This window comes from Myotis nattereri, assembly GCF_964212035.1.
Source record: "Myotis nattereri genome assembly, chromosome: X".
Taxonomy (NCBI): domain Eukaryota; kingdom Metazoa; phylum Chordata; class Mammalia; order Chiroptera; family Vespertilionidae; genus Myotis; species Myotis nattereri.
In genome coordinates this window covers 117177078-117202091 of record NC_138078.1, presented here as the reverse complement: position 1 = coordinate 117202091, position 25014 = coordinate 117177078, and the positions used below count along the sequence as shown (strand labels likewise).

Below are 25014 nucleotides of genomic sequence, written 5' to 3'. Positions count from 1 at the left end.
TCATGATGGCTCTATAGAAAGCAATTTAATGCATGACTTGTGGAGGCTGGCTGACCTTGTTCTTACCCTGGTTCTGCCACTACCACAACACTTAATGTCTGTAAAATTTTATTTCTACATCTGTGAAATGAGGAAATGTGTGCCTACTTTATCTAGTGGTTGAGTAAATAAAGTTAATTATTTGATTTGTTATCTATAAAGTACCCATACATGAATGGGGATTATTACTCTTACAGAAAGCACAGATAAATAACTCGATGGCAGAATAAATCTCTAAGCAAGGAAGAGAGATATGCCAATATTTTCTAAATAACTGTCAATATATTTGGATGACTAGATAATGTAGCCATGCCTTACTTGTATTAGGGCAAAAACATAGATTCTTGATTGCAATTGTTATGCCACCTCCAGGTGTCTTTCTTAGACTCCTTTTTTTATAAACTTTGCTTCCTATATCTCCTAAAGTCATTAATCAAACCATTGATTGATGTTTGCAATAGTGCAGGTGCTGTTATTGCATATTCATTATTAATCAAATTATTTATTCAGTCCATTAGATTTTACATACACAACACAAATCTCCAACAAAAGTCCTCTCATATTATTCAGAACATAAAATTTATTATTGGAGTATTCAGAAACACTTATTAGGGTTATATAAAATGCAATTTTTTTCAATTAAAAGTCCCAGGACCCTAGTTTCTTTATTTCTACTTCTTAAAGGACATTGGTTCTGCTGTCTTTCATTTAACCTTCAAAACTTTAAAAAATAAAAATTTGTAAATGTACCACAGCATTTTTATTCACTCATCTACTGATGGGCACTTGGGCTGCTTCCAAATTTTGTCTATTTTAAATAACACTGCAATGAACAAGGAGATGTTAGCTTTTGCAACAGCATGTATGGACCTGAAGGGCACTATGCTAAGTGAAATAAGCTGGTCAAAGAAAGACAAATACCATATAATTTTAATTATATATGAAATCTAATGAATGAAATAAGCTAACAAACAAAATAGAAACAGACTCATGGATATTGTGAACAGATTGACAACTGTCGGAGAGGAGGTAAGTTGGGTGGCTAGGTGAAAAATGTGAAGGGATGCCAAAACCGGTTTGGCTCAGTGGATAGAGCGTCGGCCTGCGGAATGAAAGGTCCCAGGTTCAATTCCGGTCAAGGGCATGTTCCTGGGTTACGGGCACGTCCCCAGTAGGAGATGTGCAGGAGGCAGCTGATCGATGTTTCTCTCTCATCGATGTTTCTAACTCTCTATCTCTCTCCCTCCCTCTCTGTAAAAAATCAATAAAATATATTTTAAAAAAAGAAAAATGTGAAGGGATTAAACAAAGAAAAAAAACATCTTATAGACACAAAAACAATGTGGTGATAATCAGAGGGAAAAGGGGTGGAGGGAGGTAAAAGAAGGTGGGGGGGGTAAATGGTGATGGAAGGAGACTGGACTTGGGGCGGTATACACACAATACACTATATAGATGATGCATTATAGAAATGTACACCTGAAACTTATTAACCTATATTACCCCACTAAATTCAAAGAACATAAAATATAGTTTAGCTTTTAAAAATGAAGCTAGATTTTAATATGCAGATTCATACTTTAAACCAATTATTCTCTTTGATTGATTCAGGGACAAAATCTTCAGGTTGATCTAGCTTAATGCCCTCAGTTTCCAGACAAGAAAAGCAGATCCTTAGAAAGGAAAAATAACTTGCTCAAGATTAAAGTGTGCAAACAAATGTGGTTTGCTGATGTCTGTGTTCCTTCCATTGTTTCCCAAATTGGCAAGAGTTATTGACTGAGACTTTTAAAAATAGTATTTGTGATGCAGAATTAGCAGGAATGCCAATATGCTGATCTTGCTAAGACAAAGTATTTCAAGTTCTAGCAAGTGAAATTCTCACTGATGAGCTCAGTTTGGTAAAGTGCATATTAATAAGCTCACGTTAAGGTGCCTTGTTTAAAGTAAGTGTTTAATACAATTTTTAGGGACAATTTTTATCTTCCTTTTAAATTCTTTTAATTGATTTTGGAGAGGAAGGGAAAGGGGGAGAGAAGTAAAAACACCAGTGATGAGAGAGAATCATTGAGCCTGCAACCCGGTCATGACTGGTAAACCACTGGGCAACACTGGCCAGGCACAAGTTTTATCCTCTTAAGCTGTAGTTATATCTCTAGCTCATGAAACCACAAACCTTCTAGGCATATTGTAGATGCAAATGCATGATCACCATGTTGTTTAATCAGGCATAAATATAAGTAATGTACTTCTTTTTTTAAGTTTAATAGTTTTATTTTATTTTATTTTTTTAACGTTTTATTAAGGTATTACAAATGTGTCTTTATCCCCCCATTGTTCCCTCCTCCCCTGTCTTGTCCTCACCCTCACCCCCTGTTGTCTGCATCCATCGCTTATGCTTATAAGTCCTTTGGTTGATCTCTCCCCTTTACCCCCACCCTCCCCTACCTTCCCTCTAAGGTTTGAGCATCTGATCGATGCTTCTCAGTCTCTAAATCTGTTTTTGTTCATCGGTTTATGTTGTTCATTATAGTCCACAAATGAGTGAGATCATGTGATATTTATCTTTCTCTGACTGACTTATTTCACTTAGCATAATGCTCTCCAGCTCCATTCATGCAGTAATGTACTGCTTCTTGAAAAATATCTTAGTTAATATTTTAGTGCAAGTAGATCTGTAGCATTATCTTTAGCAATGAAAATAGCATGCACCAAATTATTGCATTATATATAAAAATGAGAAAATATTAAATGAACTCACTTTTCAAATAGCAAATTTATAATAATAACTGCTACTTTGTTTGCATAGAGCTTAAAATATGTCATCTGTCACTCCTTTGTATTTAATCAACATCTATTGAAACTAGTTTGATTTATAGCCTATACTGAGTGTCATGTGGAAATAAAAATAAAATAACAAGCACACCCTTTATGCTTAGAAAGTACGATCTTTATTGTGTCTATGTTGCATGTATGTGGGGTAGCAGTGGGGGGGATGCACTGCAGAACTTGTAAAGTGAGCTAAATCTGTTATATTTTATCATCTTTATCTAAGTCTTGCATGTATTAAAATTATAGTCTTAAACATGACTGGTAACTTCTAACCAACTAAAACATTTTATTATAATTATTAAATATTTGAAACATAAAATTCTATTGTGTAATATAACGAACAACTAAGTATCCAATACATAGTTAAAATATCAACCTCATAGTGTAAGATTAAATAATTTAATAAATAAAAAGTGTTTATAACACTGCCTAATACTAAATATTGAATAAATACTAATTAATATGATAATATCTTCTTCATTTGTTGTCTTTTCTTTTGATGTTTCTGAGAAGAAATAGGACCTTACTGTTACAATTAATATTTCTACCATAAGCTTCCAAAATCCATGTTTTTATTTATCAATTACCACATAAGTGTATGTATTTTCTTTTTAAAAATTTTTATTGTTTAAAGTAGTACATATGAATGCTTTTCCCCCCATTGACCTCTCCCTGCTAGTTCCTATCCCTGCAGCCCATGCCCTCACCCCCTACCCCCACTGACTGTGTCCATGGGTTATGCTTATATGCATACTTACAAGTCTTTTGGTTGATTTCTTCCCCACATCCTCCTCCCCCCACCTTCCCCTAGAGGTTGGATGGTCTGTTCAGTTCAATGCTTCTATGTCTCTGGTTCTATTTCAGTTCATCAGTTTATGTTATTCATTATATTCCAAACTAGAGGCCCGGTGCACGGAATTCGTGCACTGGGGGGTGGGTCCCTCATTCTGACCTATTCCCTCTCACAGTCCAGGATCCCTGTGATGGATAGCTCCAAAGAGGTAGGCCCCGCCCACCTGGCTGGGGCTCCACAATGGATCGCCCCCACAGAGGGAGGCCCTGCCCACCCACTGCAGCCCACTGGTTGGTGGCCTGGGCCTCCCTCTGAAGGGCAATCATGGGGCAATGGCTGGGCCCCCAACTAATCACATGGCACCTGCCTTGGCTGGCCTGGTGCCAGTGGGTGTCAGTGTGGTTGCCTGAACTCGTTCCACTATTTGGCCGTTTGGTCAATTTGCATATTATGCTTTTATTATTATAGATATGGGTGAGATCATGTGATATTTATCTTTCTCTGACTGGCTTATTTCGCTTAATATAATGCTTTCCAGTTCCATCAATGTTGTTGCAAATGGTAAGAGTTCCTTCTTTCTTACAACAGAGTAGTATTCCATTGTGTGGATACACCACAGTTTTTTAATCCACTCATCTGCTGATGGGCACTTAGGCTGTTTCCAAATCTTAGATATTATAAAATATGCTTCTATGAACATGGGGGGTGCATATGTCCTTTCTGATTGGTGTTTCTAGTTTCTTGGGATATATTCCTAAAAGTGTGATTACTGGGTCAAATGGGAGTTTCCTTTTTTAATTTTTTGAGGAAACTCCATATTGTTTTCCACAATTGCTGCACCAGTCAGCATTCCCACCAGCAGTGCATGAGGGTTCCTATTTCTCCACATCCTCACCAACACTTGTCTTTTGTTGATTTGTTGATGATAGCCATTCTGGCATGCGTGAGATGGTAACGCATTGTTGTTTTGATTTGCATCTCTTGGATGATTAGCTTTTTATTTTGATGTAGTCCCATTTGTTTATTTTCTCCTTCATTTCTATTGTACTAAGAGCTGTATCGGTAAATATATCGCTATAACATATGTCTGCTATTTTGCTGCCTATGTATTCTTATAAGATTTTTATGGTTTCTCGTCTCACGTGTAAGCCCTTTATCCATTTTGAGTTTATTTTTGTGAATGGTGTAAGTTGGTGAACATATTCTTAGAAAAATACAAACTTCCAAAACTCAATCAGGAAGAATAAAAAAAAAAACAAATAGGCCTATAACTACCAATGAAATTGAAGCAGTAATCAAAAAACTTCCAGCAAACAAAAGACTTGGTCCAGATGGCTTCACAGGGCAGTTTTACCAAACATTCAAAGAAGAACTAAAATCTATCCTCCTCAGACTATTCAAAAAAATTCAACAGGAAGGAAAACTTCCGAGCTCTATGAAGCCAGCATTGGCCTAATCCCAAAATCTGATAAAGCCACTACAAAGAAAGAGAATTCCAGGCCAATATCCTTGATGAACATAGATGCTAAAATCCTCAAAAAAATTCTAGCAAACCAGATCAAGCATTACATTAGAAAGATCATACACCATGACCAAGTGGGATTTATGGTGGGGATGCAAGGCTAGTACAATATCCGCAAATCAATAAACGTGATACATCACATAAACAAATTGAGAGACAAAAATCACGTAATCATATCAATTGATGCAGAAAAAGAATTTAACATAATCCATCATCCATTCTTGGTTAAAAACTCTCAGCAAACTGAAAATGGAGGGATCATACCTCAACATAATAAAAGCCTTATATGAAAAACCTACAGCCAACATCATAGTCAATGGGCAAAAACTAAAACCATTTCTGCTAAGAACAGGAACAAGACAGGGGTGCTCACTTTCACCACTTCTGTTCAACATAGTACTGGAAATGCTAGCCATAGTGATCAGACAAGAAGAAATAAAAGGCATCCAAATTGGAAAAGAAGTAAAATTGTCATTATTTCCAGATAACATCATACTGTACATAGAAAACCCCCAAAAAACTAGACTTATTAAATGAATTTGGTAATGTAGCAGGATATAAAATTAACACCCAGAAATCTATGCCTTTTTTATACACCTACAATGAACTCACATAAAGCAAAACTAAAAACACAGTCACAACAAGAAAGCCCACTGCATCGGAGAACATATTTGCCAATTATATTTATTACAGATAAGGGTTTAGTCTCCAAAATTTACAGAAAACTCATACAAATTAACAATAGGAAGATAAAAGATCCAATCAAAAAAATGGGCAAAGGATCTAAATAGACACTTTTCAAAAGAAGACATACAGAAGGCCCAGAGACATATGAAAACATGCTCAATATCACTAATCATCTGAGAAATGCAAATCAAAACAACAATGAGATACCATCTCACCCCTCTCAGAATGCTATTATCAATAAATCAACGAATAACAAGTGCTGGTGAGGACGTGGAGAAAAAGGAACCCTCATGCACTGCTGGTGGGAATACAGACTGGTGAAGCCACTGTGGAAGACAGTATGGAGTTTCCTCAAAAAGTTAAAAATGTGACTCCCATTTGAACCCAGTAATCCTACTTTTAGGAATATATCCCAAGAAATCAGAAACACCAATCAGAAAGGATATATACACCCCTATGTTCATAGCAGCATAATTTACAATAGCTAAGATTTGGAAACAGCCTAAGTACCCACCAGCAGATGAGTAGATTAGGAAACTGTGGTACATCGACACAATGGAATACTATGCTGCTTTAAAAAGGAAGGAACTTTTACCATTTGCAACAGCATGGATGGAACTGGAGAGCACTATGCTAAGCAAAATAAGCCAGTTGGAGAAAGATAAATATCACAGGATCTTACTCATATGTGGGATATAATAATCAACATAATTTGATGAACAAGAATAGATCTAGAGACAAATGGTAGGGGTATTGGGGGGGTTAGAGAGCAACCAAAGGACTTGTATGCATGAATATTAGCATAACAAATGGACACCCCCCATTCAGCCCAGGTGAAAATGGCTGGGGGGGGGTGGTTAATAGGGGAAAAAGGAGACATATATAAAACTTTAGACAATAAGAAAAAACAATCCCATTTACCATTGCAACAAAAAAAATTAAGATACCTAGGAATAAACTTCACTAAGGAGGTAAAAGACCTGTACTTGTAAAATTACAGGACATTGAAAATAGAGATAGAGGAAGACATAAAAAAATGAAAGTGTATACTGTGCTCATGAAGGTAGAATCAACATCATTAAAATGTCCATACTACTCAAAGCAATATATAGATTCAATGCAATCACCATTAAAATACCAATGGTAAAATTCATAGGTCTAGAACAGGGGTGGACAAACTTTTTGACTCGAGGGCCACAATGGGTTCTTAAACTAGACCGGAGGGCCGGAACAAAAGCATGGATGGAGTGTTTGTGTGAACTAATATAAATTCAAAATAAACATCATTACATAAAAGGGTACGGTCTTTTATTTTTTTGGTTTTATTCATTTCAAAAGGGCTGGATCCGGCCCGCAGGCCATAGTTTGCCCACAGCTGGTCTAGAAAAAACTTTTCAAAAATTCACTCTATCTAATAAAAGAGTGATATGCAAATTAACCATCACTCCCTCACTCTGTCACAAAGATGGTGGAGGCCACGGAGCTGGAGGGAGCCAGAGGCTTGGGGTGCCCCTGGCAATAGAGGAAGCTAAGCTTCCCACCTGCCCTGGCCAGCACTGGGCTCCACTCAAGGTTACAAAGTTTCAATTATAGAAGATAAATGAATCCCAGATACCTGCTTCCAGCCAGCATGGCCTCCACTCAAGGAGGGGCTGGAAACCTGGGTTGCCAACCCAGCCTTAGAGCAGGACCAAGGCTACAAAGTTTCAATTATAGAAGGTAAATAAATCCCAGATACCTGCTTCTAGCCCATGGGCGTGGCCAGCCTGAAAACGGCCATCAGCCCCTCACCAAGGCTGGCTAGTCATCCCAGTAGGGACCCCGACACTGAAGGGGGTGTGGCCATCCTGAAAACAGCCCTCAGCCCCTCACCCAGGCTGGCCACACACCCATGGGCTGAGGGTCCCCACTGGGGGGCTTGACCAGCCTGCAAACAGCCATCAGCCCCTCACTCTGGCTGGCCAAGCACCGCAGCAGGACCCCCACCCTGATCCGGGACACCATTCAGGGCAAAACAGCTGCCCCCCACCCATGCACCAGGTCTCTATAATATATAATAAAATGGTAATATGCAAATTGACCCTAACAGCAGAATGACTGGGAATGACTGGTCACTGTGACACACACTGACCACCAGGGGGCAGACACTCAATTTAGTTGATGCCCCCTGGTGGTCAGTGCGCTCCCACAGGGGAGCTCAGCTCAGCCACAAACCAGGCCGATGGCTGCCAGTACAGTAGTGGTGGGAGCCTCTCCCGCCTCCTCAGCAGCACTAAGGATGTCCAACTGCAGCTTAGGCCTGCTCCCCGCTGGCAAGTGGACATCCCCCGAGGGGTCCCAGACTGCAAGAGGGCACAGGCCAGGCTGAGGGACCCCCCTGATTGCACAGATTTTTGTGCACTGGGCCTCTAGTCTGTAATAAAAAGAGATCCCAAATGGCCGCAGCAATCCTAAGAAAGAAGGGCAAAGTTGGAGGGATCACAATAACAGATATCAAGCTATAGTACAAAGCCACTGTTCTCAAAACTGCCTTGTACTGGCACAAGAACAGAACAGAGAACTCAGAAATTGACCAAAGCCATTATGCTGTTTTAATATATGACAAAGGAGGCAAGAGCATACAATGGAGTCAAGATAGTCTCTTCAATAAATGGTGTTGGAAAAATTGGACAGATACATGCAAAAAATTGAAGTGTATGTATTTTCAGAAATAGTATGTTTTGAAATTTTAACCTTACATAAATGACATAATATTGAAATATAATTCTTTATTTTTAAAATCATCTTTTTTTGCTATGTACAGAGGTTAATGTAGATAAATGATAGATGATAAAGAGATAGTATATTTATTTTATGAACTGTACTAGAGGCCTGGTGCAGAACAATTTGTGCATTCAAAGGGGTCCCTCAGCCCAGCCTGTGCCTTCTCCCCAGGGGATCGGGCCTAAGCTGGCAGTCAAGCAGCCCTCTGGCAACCCAGGAGCCCTTAGGGGATGTCCACTTGCCAGTGGGGAGCAGGCCTAAGCTGCAGTCAGACATCTTTAGCACTGCTGAGGAAGTGGGAGAGGCTATTGCCACCACCACTCTGCTGGCAGTTGGCAGCCTGGCCTGTGGCTGAGCAGAGCTCCCGCTGTGGGAGCACACTGACCACCAGGAGGCATCTCCTGCATTGAGCATCTGCCCCCTGATGGTCAGTATGTGTCATAGTGACCAGTCATTCCCAGTCATTCTGCTGTTAGGGCCAATTTGCATATTACCCTTTTATTATATAGGATAGAGGCCTGGTGCATGGGTGGGGGCCGGCTGGTTTGCCCTGAAGGGTGTCCCAGATCAGGTGGGGGTCCTGCTGGGGTGCCTGGCCAGCCTGGGCAAGGAGCTGATGGCGCTTTGCAGGCTGGTCAAGCCCCCCAGTGGGGACCCTTAGCCCATGGGTGTGTGGCCAGCCTGGGTGTGGGGTTGAGGGCTGTTTTCAGGCTGGCCACACCCCCTTCAGGTTGAGGGGGGGGTCCCACTGGGGTACCTGCGCAGCCTGGGTGAGGGGCTGAGGGCCGTTTTCAGGCTGACCACACCCCCTGGTGACCCAAGCTCTCAGCCTGTCCTTTTTTTTTTTTTCAGCAGGTATCTGGGATTTATTTACCTTCTATAATTGAAACTTTGTAGCCTTCAGCAGAGCCAAGGGTCGGCCAGGGCAGGCGTGAAACTTGGCTTCTTCCATCGCCAGGGGCAACCCCAGCCTCCTGCTTGCTCCATCTCCATGGCCGCCACCATCTTTGTGATGGAGTGACAGAGTGATGGTTAATTTGCATAATACTCTTTTATTAGATATGATGGTATTTCATCCTCTGCATTGATTTGTTATTGGTTAATACTATTTGTACTATCGTGGTGCATCTTTTTCATATTTTTGCAGTTTTTTCTCACTAATATATATATCTGGATTGCATTTCTATCAGTCTTTTAAGATAGGGTTTAATAACTATATTAGTTGTGATACCTAAATAATTAGACCAATTTCTATTGTCTTTTCTTGTGATCTATCAAATCAATTGAATTTTTATCCTATATTTCATACATGTTTCCTTTTTGACCTGTTTGGAATTTGTCTTTCTAATACTTTACTGGTTTCCTTTAGGTTTGTACATGTGTGCTTAACCTAAAAGTATTATAATTAATCAGTGTCAATATCCTATATCCCACAGTGATGTTAGAATACTTTGACTCGAACATCTCCTACTATTTTCATGCTATTGCTTTCTAGCATTTATGATGCACACTGTCGCCCTAACCTGTTTGGCTCAGTGGATAGAGTGTCGGCCTGCAGACTGAAGGGTCCCAGGTTCGATTCCAGTCAAGGGTATGTACCTTGGTTGTGGACACATCCCCAGTGGGGGGTGTGCAGGAGGCAGCTGATCAATGTTTCTCTCTCATCAATGTTTCCGATTCTCTATCCCTCTCCCTTCCTCTCTGTAAAAATCAATAAAATATATTTAAAAAGATGCACACTGTCTTTAAATTCTCTAGTAATCATTATCATTATTATTAACTTTTTATTTAGAGTTACCCATTACTTGTGCAAATTTACTAACACAATTAACCAATTTGTACTTGTACCATTATTCTTGTATTTCCACACTCCTTTTTTTTATACTCATGTATACTCTGTAGCAGTAAGCTCTGAAATTTTGTAGGTCTAAAAATTTGTTTATTTAAATCTCTTTCTTAAATGTACTTTAAATAAGTTTATACTTTTAAATTGAGAGTTATGCTTTCTCAAAATTGAAGATATTATTCCACTTACTTCTGACATTTTTTTTTTTTCTGACAAGAAGTCTTATATAAGTCTGAGTAGAGTTCCATGGTAGATAGACTTTTCTCTCTGGTAGGAATTCATATTTTATCTTTTTCTTTGATATTTCTCATTTTTACCAATTGATGAGTAAAGATGTAGGTTTCCTATTTTGAATTTTGTTCATTATCTAGTATATTTTTTTAAGGCTAAGCTGTTTTGTCATTCCTCAATTCTGGAATGTTTTGTCATTCCTCAACTCTGGAAATTCAGCCAATTCTTTTTGGAACATTGTCTGTTTCTCATCTTCTTTTTTCTTCTTTTAGAACTCTGACTAAATACTACTTGATTGGATTTTCCTATATTGTCCCCCATATTGGTTGGATTTCTCTTTTATATCTTCCATTTCTTTAATCCTCTTTACTTCAATCTGTCTAAGTTCCTCAGATCTATATTCTATTTTACTAAGTATCTTTTCAACTATGTCTAATTTACTTTTATTTTTTCCTCAAGTTCTTTATTCAAATGCCTGTATTTTTATTTCAAAAATTTCTTTGTGATTGTCATTTTTGTTATTGTGTCTTGATCTTGCCTTTTACGTGGTATCTATTCCTTCTTTTAACTCTTGATCATTTAAAAATTACTTATTGTAAAGATGCTTTTAATTTTTTTCTATCGTGTATAGTTCACAATGTGTTACTTCTTATGTTTATTCTATTTGTTTACACTTTCATGGTGGTTTGCTTTCATGCGTGGTACTGTAACCTCATCTTCAGATTAGTTATTTTTATGGGATTCTTTTTTATGCACTGGATTGTGCTGACTTGCTTTAAGAAATTTCATATTTAATTCTTTTGAACCTCTATAGGTTTCAATGGTTCTAAGGTGAATTTTATATTATTTTGTTGATTTGTTCATTTTCTTTGTACAGTGTAAATTGTACATTTTCCCACATGTGGCACTAGCTTGGGTTCTGATTCCTTGCAGGTGACTCTTTTCACAAAACTTTCAAGATAGCCAAATTTCTTAGTAAGTCAGTGGATAAATGCTTTTTATGCCTGTTTTACAAAAATGTGACTTCTAGCTTAGATACTTTAGTTCTAGTTCTCAGCCATTCAGAGATTAAAAAAAAACACCAAAACCTCTCCATATATATATATATATATATATATATATATATATATATATATATATATATTGAATGGGCAATGTCTATACAATATTCCTCGATCTGTTATTAACCATTCAAATTCTACTCTCATGGTTCATATACCTCTGGCCATATAATTCTCAAACACTTAATTCTAATCTGAGCTCCAGTCCTACATTTATAACTGCTTACTAACTATTCCCACATTGATGTCTGCCATTACTTCAAACTATATTACTAAAATAAAATTATCTCATATGTAAAAAAAATGGCTTACCTTCCTGAATTATCATCAGTCAGTACTTTACTGTAATGTATACTTAAGAAAACATATCAGGTCAAATATATCACAAGAATTTTGGACTACTTAAGTGCTTTTGTTAAAGGTAAAAAAAATATATTGAAACAAAACTCTTATTTAGATACACATTTAATTGATATATTTTTGCCATGTACTTTTTAAACAAAGTTTTTCTTTCACAAGTTGGTGCAAGTTTAAATCTAACAAATTTAGCCAGATTTTATTCCACTTGATTTTTATATTCATCTCATTTGGACTAATTTATGAGAATTGTGCGTCTGTTACAAACATGGAAATTGTCTCTTTTTTCAGCTCCTCTCATTTGTCATCAAATGAAATTACAACGTATCTAAGTATTCAACACTTATGCCACAGGTTCTGTTCTTCAGACATAGATGACAATGCCACCAAACTAAATTACTGGCTGGCAGGTTATACAAGCATGCAACAATTCATAATTATTATTTGTCAACTGGCATACAAAATTAGGCAAAAAATGAAATTTTAGGATGTTCTTGTTAAGTGTATGAAAGTGAGGGCTAAGTATAACAAAGCCCACAATATTTCTTATTTAGTAGTTATCTTACTAATTACTCACATATAAATACTTGCTTTTCTCTTTCTCCTAGACCCTTCGTATGAAATGAGCCACAAAGGTCTATAGATTTTTCAATGAATGTGTTTTTTTGAATCTTCGTGTTATACCATCCTTACTGTGACTATTCTAGCTCAGGATCTGTGACCATCTATGTAGACTTGTAACTCACCTCAGTGATGCCAAATTGTTCATTTCATAGGGTTTATAATATGCTTTTCACTTTACATCTGTTTTTCTTTTAAAATCCTGTTCTTCTCTAAGAAAATACCTTCCCTCTTCTTGTCAACCACAATCCCAATTATGTTTATAAAAATTGCACGTTTCTTTGAAACCCTATTTCAAACTGTACTTGTTGTATGAAGCTTTTCATTACTATGTTAACTTGAAATAATCTCAGTCCACTTAAGTATTATGCTGCTTATTTGACACTAGAGGCCCGATGCATGAAATTAATGCAAGGGGCTCGGCTCTTGTAGCCCCGGTTTCGCCTGGAAGGTCGTCCGGAAGGATGTCCAGAAGGTCGTTTGGTTGTCCTGTCTAATTAGCATATTATGCTTTTATTATTGTAGATACTCTAAATCCTGCTATCATTCCATAATGTCTAGGATTTATAAATTCTTAGGATTGACTTGGTTTCTAAACCAATAGGATTTGCTTTATAATCATGCCATTCTATTTAAACATCTTGGTCTCATGATCTATCTTCTTGCTGCTCTACACAGACAGCATGCTGACAACATATAATATACTGGAGTAGTATGGCATCTCTTATGAGTCTATTCTGGTTGCTTTTCTCTTGATAATCTATTCACAATACATTTTATCCTTATTTAATTTGCATATATCTAGAGAAGGAACATTCATGAACATTCATATTTGATAATACATATCCCATTATGTAATTTTAATTTTTTTAAAGTAATACCTTTATTCCCAAATAGAGGATCAGCTCAATGAGGGTAAGAATGTTGCCCAATTTGTTCATAATTATATCCTCATCACCCAGCACTATATTTTACAGAGGATTTTGCTAAATATGTATTTGTTGAATAAATACATTGTGAACAAAAATCAATAAAACACCATCATTAGCAGTGATCCTGACAGCTAAAATATTGAGTGGATGTTTATAAAGTTGAGTGTGAAAGTTTGGAAAGGGATGAAGAGAAAAAGTAAATGTGAACAGAAAACTAAACCAATGAATATAAGTTTTTAGCTCTGTATTGAAGAGCTTGTACTTTCCTTTCTCTTTACCATTTATTACCTAAATCAAGATGCAGTGCTATGTATGAATAAAAACAACCATCCTTTCAAATATATGTATTGTACCTCCTGTACTCTTCTAGAAGATGACCCTTGGGATTCAATTGACATCATTTTTCAAAGAGTGTAGTTACTAACTCATTCATGATCTTCAGTTCAGTGAAGCAGAATATTTCTCATTATTAGAAAAAGCATTCCTTGGTTCTTCTGATAAACACTATTTTTACCCTCTGTTTACTTGTTATTTCCCAGAATAAGATGAATTTAACACAATCTTGTGACACTCATTTTTATTAACCAAAATATTAATTAAAATCTCAAATATATTCAATTCAACATCACCAAAATAATTTATTCAGCTTTGTTTTCTTGTATAACTTATTAACTTTAATTTTTTTAGTCCAGAATCTTGTTTTCCATTTTTCAGTCTTAAATCTTATTTTTTATCTTTGATTTAATTTTTCTTTTGTCTTGGTATGCTGAATATTTTTCTGTAGTTTTCTTGAACATGTTTTGTTTTAAACTATAAAAATTGATATAAACATAAGTGTAAAGTTATCAACATTGAATTACCATCACTAAAGCATAGGTAGATGTTTACCTGATGTTCTATTACCTATCAGGCTGTCAAATACGGAGTTTCATTCTATGCATTATTTCTAACAACACTGAATTGTAGCCAAAGGAGCTTCTACACATTTTCTTCAGCTCTTTACTAGCTAGATCTTTCAAATTGTCTCTTTTTTTGGTCAATGTAGTTAGTTTAAATGCAAATATATATTTTCAGATAAATATTTACACATATAAAATCAATATGTAAAAATAAAAATGTATATAGTTTTTTAGTCAATGGCCCTGCAAATATAATGTATGTAGTATTCTGAGCCCATATTTCATAAAATGCATAGATTTTTGAGTGTTCATTGTTACATTTAGTTTGTTAAAATCATGCCAGTTCCTTTCTGTGTGTTGTTGAGACAGAAGTGCCTTCATTGATTGCTTCTCATTTTCCTTGCTGATGGCTTCTATTAGACAGACAGGTGGACTCTGACCTAATTAGCAGAGCTGTGTTCTTGACTGCTGATTTCCTTAAATTCTCTGCAGGATGGAAACTTATGAACACTTTTTGAAATTCATCTACATACAAGATAATGATATAATAATAGTAAATATGCTGTAGTATTTGAATAGATTTGAGACATAATACACCAACCTCTAAATTCTTAACTGGTAAAGGATCACTATAAAGGTAGTTGGGATAATACCCATGATGCAAAGCCATTGAATAAAATAGCCAAAGCCTCTTCTATTCAACAAAATTCAGAAAATTATAGTGCTCCATGAGCCACTAAGTCAGTTTCTTTGAACAGGCCCTATCTTATATTCTGGCTCTGTCATTAATAGCTGAATGTTTTAGGTCTAGGAACTTTCTCATCTGTACCTTTGGGATAATAATAATCATGTGCCATGGGGCTTTTAAATGTATTAAATGATGATAATAGGACACAAAAATCCATTTCATAGTATTTTATGAAATTATGAAGTTAATGAATACAAATTACTTGGTATAGTAACTTGAATACACAGTAAGTGCTTAACCAATATTAGCCATAGTTGTTGTCATGTTGCTTCTGCTGCTGTGTGGTGATTGTTATATTTATTGTCAATTTAGTGAAAGATTCCCATGTGAAAAGTATAGGACATTTATAGCATAGGTATAGTGACTGTATTTTCTCACCCATGTCCTGACTATTTTGATGGTACTTATAAAGTAAATCAAAGAAAATATTGAAAAGTCATTGATCAATAAGCTCATTAGGTGTAGAACACAATGTCAACCCATTTTGTATCTACATCCAGGCTTAGGATCAGACAGTTAGTGTTCAGAGTCCTAGAGATTGCTCATAGAATTGCAATTTGACTTGGGGAAAGAATCAATACCATGCTTAAGATGTTAAAGATGTAGATTCATGCTTTGATGTATTTCCCCTGATCTTCCATTTGATATGAAGAGACAAAATAGTGACTGTTTGGATCTTAACTCATTCCTACACCTGAGCAACCCACTTAGAGTTCAGATGGTACTGATGAGAGGGTCTTGGAAATATTTCTCTGCATAAGGATATTATGTATTTCTCTACATGCTACTGTATTTCAACTATCTGAGAAATATTTCCAGAATCAGAATTCTATCAAAATGATTTTTACTCAGTACAGACTAATGTTAGCACACTTGTTAGGTATTCTTTTTATTATCAAAGTATGAATTTGAGTTTGTCTTTGAAATATATTTTAATGAAAACCTCCAGAAGGGAATTGTATTTATGATTTGAGATAATAGTGATTTTTATTACCCCTTTTCAAAGAGTCTTTCAATGCGTCTTTATTTATAGGTTTATTAATGTAAAAAGTTTTCCGCCTTCAAAACCTCTGTCTCATTGTATTTTTAATCTCATGTGCTCTGTGGAACAACAATAGTGATGATATGCAATTAGAGCCAAGATTAAAATCTCCTGAACAAAATAATTAAGGTTTTTTACATAAGACCTGCACAGAGTTCTAGATCTGCCCTTCAGCTCTGAAATAAAGTAGAACCCCTTTTTGGATGAAGTGGTTATCAGAGAGTCCCTTAAAAAACCTTCTATCACTTTGTTTGAAGAAGCCTTTTTTCTTAAAATGAGGTAGCTTTATGAACCTACGTAGTAAGGTGAAAAGCCCCCTTAAGGTAACATCAGTACTGACAGAAATCACAATACTTGTTACTATCAGAAGCCAATCAGAAAACATAAACTAATCTCCTTGAGAGTACCATTATGGGGTGAGACAGTTTTCATTTGAGTATTTGCTGACAAGGCTGCAAGTTTATTAATACAAATTAGCCTTAGGCCCCACCTTTTGGCAGCTGAACAAAATGAAGAAGAGTTCACAGCTGCCTTTCACTGTTGGATGGAGGCAATCCTCAAGTACATCTTCAACTCCCAGGATGTACCCAGAATAATGTGCTCTGAAATATGAGGAGCTACCAAAGAAATGACCTTTGGCTTTGAGGGGTATTCAGTCCAGTTGAGGAAAGAAGATACATTCCCAGAGAACAATTTGAAGAAAATTATATAGCAGTATGCCAACAAATACAAAACAAATAGAAACTAAATACAAACTGTCTTTGTAGAGGAAAATGTAAGTTGATTGTTCAGTAATAAGGTGAGGCATTTGTGTGATTTTTCATGTATGCAATTCTCTGCCTATTTTACTGTAGCCTTTTTGATTTATATAGGAGATCACAAAGGAAGCTCCATGATGAACCAGAAAAGGGGTGAGATAAGTCATCTTGACATCAATTCATACCATCTGTGCTGTGCACATCTTTCATCTTAGATGCCCTTTTTTCAAAGCCCAAGGCCAAGCTTGCCTCTCTACTAGTGTTTGTATTCCCCTTTGTTTTGCTCCAAAAACTGGACAATGACCAGATTTATGAATTTTACTTCTGTTTCTTATATTCACTATATCCTTCCTAAAGCCTTCTACCCTCATTAGACTAGAATCTATGGAAAAATGTTTTCTGAACCTGACTTTCCAAGGCAAAAGTCACACATTTCTTTAATTCAAAAACTGTTGAGAAATATCAGGATCTCTTTCTTTGAAACTATATAAAGCAAAGCTCTCTTGAGGCAGAAGCATGAAGGATTTTGTTTTTATTTTTTCTTTCATCTATTTTTGCAATATGTCATCTGTATTAAACTGGGAGAAGAATCTTCTTAGAAAGTAGGAATGTTCTAAATAAATAATTTTTGAAACTCGTGGATGTTTCACTTTGAATTCTCTTTGGATTAAATGTTATGCTTCCATCCTTCAATTTTGTAAATATTGTAGAGGGTTCTGTGATTGCCCTCAATCCCCTTCACATTTTCCATCATATTAAAAGGGTCACTTTTCACAACCAAGCCAGTAGTTGTATGTATTATAGCATGTCTACATGAATCTGGAGAGCAAAGCCCTTTAGTTTAAATATTTCCACAGAATCAATGAATCCAAGTAGTATTACTCAAACTATTGTCTTTGAACCATGTGCATTAGAATTGCAAGGGTTATTCGCTTAAAATAGCTATTTCTGGTCTCTACATTGAATCAGAAGCTCTGAAGATTCTGCCTTTGTTCATACCGTTGCCTCTTTCTAGAACACCCTCTTTCTCTGTGGAAAAACTGCCCATCTCTAAAGGCTCAATTCAAATGCAGACTGTTTTATGAATCCATCCTTGATCTACTTCCTTTCAATAGATGTGATCTTCCATGAAGTTATTCTACAGGGTAACAGAAGCATCAGAACTTTAGTACAGGAGAATTTTGGGGGAACTGAGATAGGTCATCCAGGAAAAGGTGGTAAATAGCATCTAAGATTTGCACTTAATTAGTACTTACATTTGGAAGCCTGAGATGAAAATGCTATATAGTAACTAAGTAATAGCATCTATGTTTGGAGAATAAATTGGTAAAAATTTCACAAGAGAATCTTAGGATAGAAGTGAAATAAAATGGCTAGACTTCTAAACAAAAACATGTACAATAACAGAGACAGAATTAGTGGTAAAGACCTTTGAGTGAGAATAGATAATACCTTAATTGAGCATGTGCAGTTCTGAGAATATTATACCTTAGGGTAATGTGAGCATAATGATTTAAGATATGAAAACAGGAGGTTGACAGATATATGGAAAACAGGGTAGTGGATAAAGATATTATAAAATGGTAGAGCTGTGTGGTACATCTACACAATGGAATACTACGGTGATGTAAAAAAGAAGGACCTCTTACCATTTGCAACAGCATAGATGGAACTGGAGAGCATTATGCTAAGTAAAATAAGCCAGTCAGAAAAATATAAATATCACATGATCTCACTCATTTGTGGAATATAATGAACAACATAAACTGAGAACAAAAACAGAACCAGAGTCATAAAAGCATTGAATAGACTGTCCAACCTATGATGGAAGGCAGGCGGGAGGGAAGGGGTAAGAGATCAACCAAAGGACTTGTATGCATGCATGTTAGCATAACCAATGGACACAGATGGGGGGTGTGGGCATGTTCTGGGGTTGGGGGCAGCTGGGGAGAGGTCAATGGGAGAAAAAGGAGACTTATGTAATACATTAAACAATAAAGAACTTAAATTAAAAATAAAATAAAATGGTATGAGCCCAGGTGGGCTTGACTACAAATCTTATACTTTGAACATCTGAACTGTATCTTTGTTCAAACTGCTGCTTCATCTTGGAATGTCCTTTCTCTCTATATACAGGGAACACTTACCTGTGACTTGCGCAGGATGCTTGAGCTGTCCCATTCTGACAATAACAACTGTAACTAATCATGCCACCCCTTATATTTGAGGAATGTGGGGTACACTTACCTAGATATTTTGCTGATATCCACAGAATCTCAGTGGTAGAAACAATCAAGGAGAAGTCCATATTCATTGGGATGCTCAGGATATAGGTAGACATAGAGCAGATGAGGTCTAGAGACCACTGTTACCAGTATCACCTTTTTGAAAGGCATGCTTCTGGCCCTCACCCCATGCCTACTCAATAAGAATCAAAAGAGATAGAGGAGGACATAAACAGATGGAAGAACATACCGTGTTCATGGATTGGTAGAATCAACATCATTAAAATGTCCATACTATCCAAAGCAATCTATAGATTCAATGCACTCCCTATTAAAATATCAACAGTATATTTCACAGACCTAGAATGAACTCTCCAAAAATTCATCTGGAGAAAAAAGACCTCTAATAGCTGCAGCAATCCTGAGAAAGAACAAAGTAGGAGGGGTCTCAATACCAGATATATAAAAAAACACAGATATTAAGCTGTATTAAAAAGCTAGTGTTCTTAACACTGCCTGGTACTGGCACAAGAACAGACATATAGACTAATGGAATAGAATAGAGAACCCAGAAATTGACCCAAACCACTATTCTCAATTAATATTTGACAAAGGAGGCAAGAACATACAATGGAGTCAAGACAGTCTCTTCAATAAATGGTGTTGGGAAAATTGCAGAGATATATGCAAGAAAATGAAACTAGACCACCAACTTATGTCATACACAAAAAATAAGCTCAAAATGGATAAAGGACTTAAAGGTAAGATGGGAAACCATAAAAATATTAGAGGAATCCACAGGCAGCAAAATCTCAGACATATGCCAAAGCAATATCTCCACCAATACAGTTCCTACAGCAATGGAAACTAAAGAGAAAATAAACAAATGAGACTACATCAAAATAAAAAGCTTCTGCACAGCAGAAGAAACCATCAACAAAACAACAAGAAAGCCCACTGCATGGGAGAACATATTTGCCAATGTTATATTCAATAAGTGTTTAATCTCCAAAATTGATAGGGAACTCATACAACTTAACAAAAGGAAGATACTCAGTCCAATCAAAAAATGGGTAAAGGACCTAAATAGATACTTTTCAAAAGAGGACATAAGGAAGGCCAAGAGACATGAAAACATGCTCAAAGTCACTAATCATCCAAGAGATGCAAATCAAAACAACAATAAGGTACCATCTCACACCTGTCAGAATGGCTATCAACAAATCAACAAATGACAAATGCTGGTGAGGATGTGGAGAAAAAGGAACCCTCGTGCACTGCTTGTGGGAATGTAGACTGGTGCAGCCACTGTGGAGAACAGTATGGAGTTTCCTCAAAAAACTAAAATGGAACTTCCATTTGACCCAGTAATACCACTTCTAGGAATATATCCCAAGAAACTAGAACACCAGTGAGAAAGGATATATGCACCACTATGTTCATAACAGCACAATTCACCATAGCTGAGATCTGGAAACAGCCTAAGTGCCCATCAGCAGATGAGTGGATTAGAAAACCGTGGTACATCTACATAATGGAATACTATGCTGCTGTAAAATGAAGGAATTCCTACCATTTGCAACAGCTTGGATGGCACTGGAGAGCATTATGCTAAGTGAAATAAGCCAGTTGGAGAAAGATAAATATCACATGATCTCACTCATTTGTGGAAAATAATGAACAACATAAACTGATGAACAAAAACAGATCCAGAGACAGAGAAGCATCAATCAGATGCTCAAACCTCAGAGGGAAGGTAGGGGAGGGTGGGGGTAAGAGGGAGAGATCAACCAAAGGACTTGTATGCATGCATATAAGCATAACCAATGGACACAGACACCGGGCGGGGGGTGGTGAGGGCATCATCAGGAGTGTGGTGGTGGGGCAATGGAAGGATAAGGTCACTTATGTAATTCCTTAATCAATAAAGAAAAAAAAAGAATCTTTAGCTGATACACATCGCCAAAGGGGACATAAAGATGGCCAATAGACATATGAAAAGATGTTCAGTATCACTAACCATCAGAGAAATCCAAATTAAAACCATGATGAGCTATCACCTCACACTTGGCAAAATGGCTATCATCCATAAATCTGTAAACAAGTGTCATATGAGGATGTGGAGAAAAGGGAGCCCTCGTGCACTGTTGGTGGGAATGCAGATTGTAGCAGCCACTATGCAAAATAGTATGAAGGGTTCTTAAAAAATTAAAAATGGAAGTACCTTATGACCCAGTGATTCTACTTTTGGCTATATATCCAAAGATCCAAAAACTCTAATTTGAAAGAATGTATGCACCCCTATGTTCATTGCGGAATTATTTACAATAGCTGAAATATGGAAGCAACATAAGTACCCATCAGTAGATACGTGGATAAAAAAAGTGGTCGTACATATATACAATGGAATATTACTACACCGTAAAAAAGGATGAAATCTTAACATTTGCGTATACATGGATGAACCTAGAGGGTATTATGCTAAGTGAAATAAGTCAGACAGAAAAAGACAAATACCATATGATTTCACTCACATGTGAAATAAAATAAAATAAAGAACAAACAAAATTGAAACACACTCATAGTTTCAGAGAACTGACTGATGATTGCCAGAAGAGGGGGTTTAGGAGGCTTTGTGAAAAAGTTAAAGGGCCCTAGCTGGTTTGGCTCAGTGGATAGAGCATCGGCCTGCAGACTGAAGGGTCTGATCCTGGCCAAGGGCACATGCCCGGGTTGCGGGCTCCATCCTCAGATGTTTCTACTTCTCTCCCTCCCCCTTCCTCTCTGAAATCAATAAGAATATATTAAAAAAAAAAGCTGAAGGGATTAAGAAGTATAGATTGGTAGTTACAAGATAGTCATGGGGATGTAAAGTACAGCATAGGGAATATAGTCAATAATATTGTAATAACTATGTATGGTGCAGGTGGATATTGGCGATATTTGTGGGAACAGTTTGCAAAGCATATGATTGTCTAACCACTATGCTATACACCCAAACTAGCACAAAGTAATATTGAATACAAACTATAATTGAAAAATAAATTTAAATAAAATAATAAAAACAATCTTCAGCTTAGGGACAAGAATTTTCATTTTCAACAAGTATCTCAGATAATTCTGATGTATAATGAATTTTGAGGATAAGTAATTCTAGTTCTTCTAGAGAGCCAACTAATATACTAAGTACTTGTTCATTCCAAATGCTCATTTTCATTGAGACAGCACAGCTGTCTAATTTTTTTTTAATTAAAAAGCAGAGGTGTGAATTGTAATCATTTAATCTGGGGCAAACATCACTAAACAAAACCTGCCATTTCTCCTCTGTTTAGCTATCCCACTTATGGATTCCTACTTACACCAGTTTTAGAAAGAATTAATAGGAAGAATCAACTGAAAACTATTCATGGAAATAAAAACAACAAAATCAAGAAATCAGCTAAAATATCAGCTGAATGTGGAACTTGAGCTTATTTCCCAGTCATAATTCATAAAGAAATAGACATTATAGTGCAAATTATATTTCCATATGATGAATTTCAGAATTCCAATAAGCTAGATTTTCCAACATTCTAAGAATACAAACTCAACTGATTGCAGTGTGGATAATTATTCTTCCAATTCCTTTGATAACATAGAAAAACAACAAAAAATAACTCTTGTTTTAGAAATGGAGGGGAATTACTAATTTTAAAACCATAATGGATTGAATAATGCTGCCAACAATGTCCCTGATTCCTAGAACAGTTATTCAGCAGCTTCCTCTTTCTTGCTGGAGAAAAGTGACACAATTTTTCATAAGCTGCCAACTGCCCTGATGAAATGCATGAACTAATATAGAGACCCAATATTATACTTTCTCATATTTTTGCAGGAATGCTTATTCAACATAAATACACATACACAAATATCTTGCCATGACTAGTTGGCATTTTAATAGAGACTCATGATTAATATTTTATCTTCTATAAAACAGAAAATAGTAATTGCATACATTAGTTTTGAGAAGTGAATTAAAAAAGTAATGATTCATGAATGTAAGGAGAATATTACATTGTGCTTGACACAAAGTAAGTACTCAGTAAATGTTAACTGCTATTGTTAATATTATTATTTTGATTATTATTAGTTCTAAATTTGTGGCTAATTTTTTAGAGTGGTGTAATATAGGGGTCTAGTTTCATTCTTTTACATGTGAACATCCAATTTTCCCAGCAGCATTTATTGGAGAGACTGCCTTTTCTCCACTGGGTATTCTCAGCTTCCTGGTCAAATATTAGTTGACCATATATGCATGGGTTTATTTCTAGGCTCTCGATTTCATTCCATTGGTCTATGTGTCTATTCCAGCATCATATTTATTTCATTACTATAGCTTTGTCATGTAGTTTGAAATAAGGAAGGGTGCTGCCCCAGTTTTGTTCTGCTTTCTCAGGATTACTCTGGCTATTTGGAGTCTTTTGTGGTTCCGTACAAATCTTAGATTTTTTTTTCATGTTTGTAAAACAAATGCCATTGGAATTGAATTGAGTGTATATATGGCTTTGGGGAAAATATTTAAACAATATTATTTCTTCCAGTCCATTAACATGGGATATATTTCCATTCATTTGTGTCTTCTTTAAAACTTTCATCAGTGTCTTATAATTTTCAGTGTAAAGAACTTTCACCTCTTTGGTTAAATTTATTAATGTTTTCTTTGATGTTATTGTAAATGAGATTATTTTTCTTATTTTTTCAGATAAATTGTTGTTAGTGTATAGAAATGCTATTGATTTTTATATATTGATTTTGTATCCTGCAACTTTACTGAATTTGTTGATTTAACATATTAGATATAACAGTTTGGGTAGAGTCCTTTGGATTTTTTATATATATAATCATGTAAACTGAAAATAAAGCCAATTTTACTTCTTTCTTTTTTATTCTTATGCTTTCTTTTCCTTTTTCTTATTGCTTTAGCCAAGACAAGGCAACAGCCTTAGTGTACTTTGATAGATGACAGGATTAAAAAAGGTGCTATACATGTATAATGGAATACTATTCAGCCATATAAAAGAAGGAAATCCAATGTTATCTCTGATAAGGGTTTAATCTCCAACATTTACAGGGAACTCATACAACTTAACAAAAGGAAGATAAACAAAACAATCAAAAAATGGGCAATGGACCTAAATAGATAGTCTTCGAAAGAGGACATAGAGAAGTCAAAGAGACATATGAAAATATGCTCAAAGTCACTAATCATCCCAAAGATGCAAATCAAAACAACAATGAGGTACCATCTCACACCTGTCAGAATGGCTATCATCAACAAATCAACAAATGACAAGTACTGGCGAGGATGCGAAGAAAAAAGAACCCTGGTGCACTGCTGGTGGGAATGCAGACTGGTGCAGCCACTGTGGAAGACAGTATGGAGTTTCCTCAAAAAGTTAAAAATGGAACTCCCATTTGACCCTGTGATCCCACTTCTAGGAATATATCCCAATAAACCAGAAACGCCAATCAGAAAGGATATATGCACCCCTATGTTCATAGCAGCAAAATTTACAATAGCTAAGATTTGGAAACAGCCTAAGTGCCCATCAGCAGATGAATGGATTAGAAAACTGTGTTACATCTACACAATGGAATACTATGCTACTGTAAAAAGGA

General features: G+C 36.2%; 1 pseudogene across 1 annotated transcript in view; it reads right to left on the bottom strand.

The window, feature by feature from the left end:
• Positions 1–19312, bottom strand: part of LOC308511800 (pleckstrin homology domain-containing family G member 5-like) — a 45072-nt pseudogene extending 25760 nt beyond the window's left edge. The window contains exon 1 of the transcript in view: positions 19279–19312. The product of the transcript in view is annotated as a pleckstrin homology domain-containing family G member 5-like (transcript). The remainder of the gene's footprint in view (positions 1–19278) is intronic.
• Positions 19313–25014: the final 5702 nt, after the last annotated feature.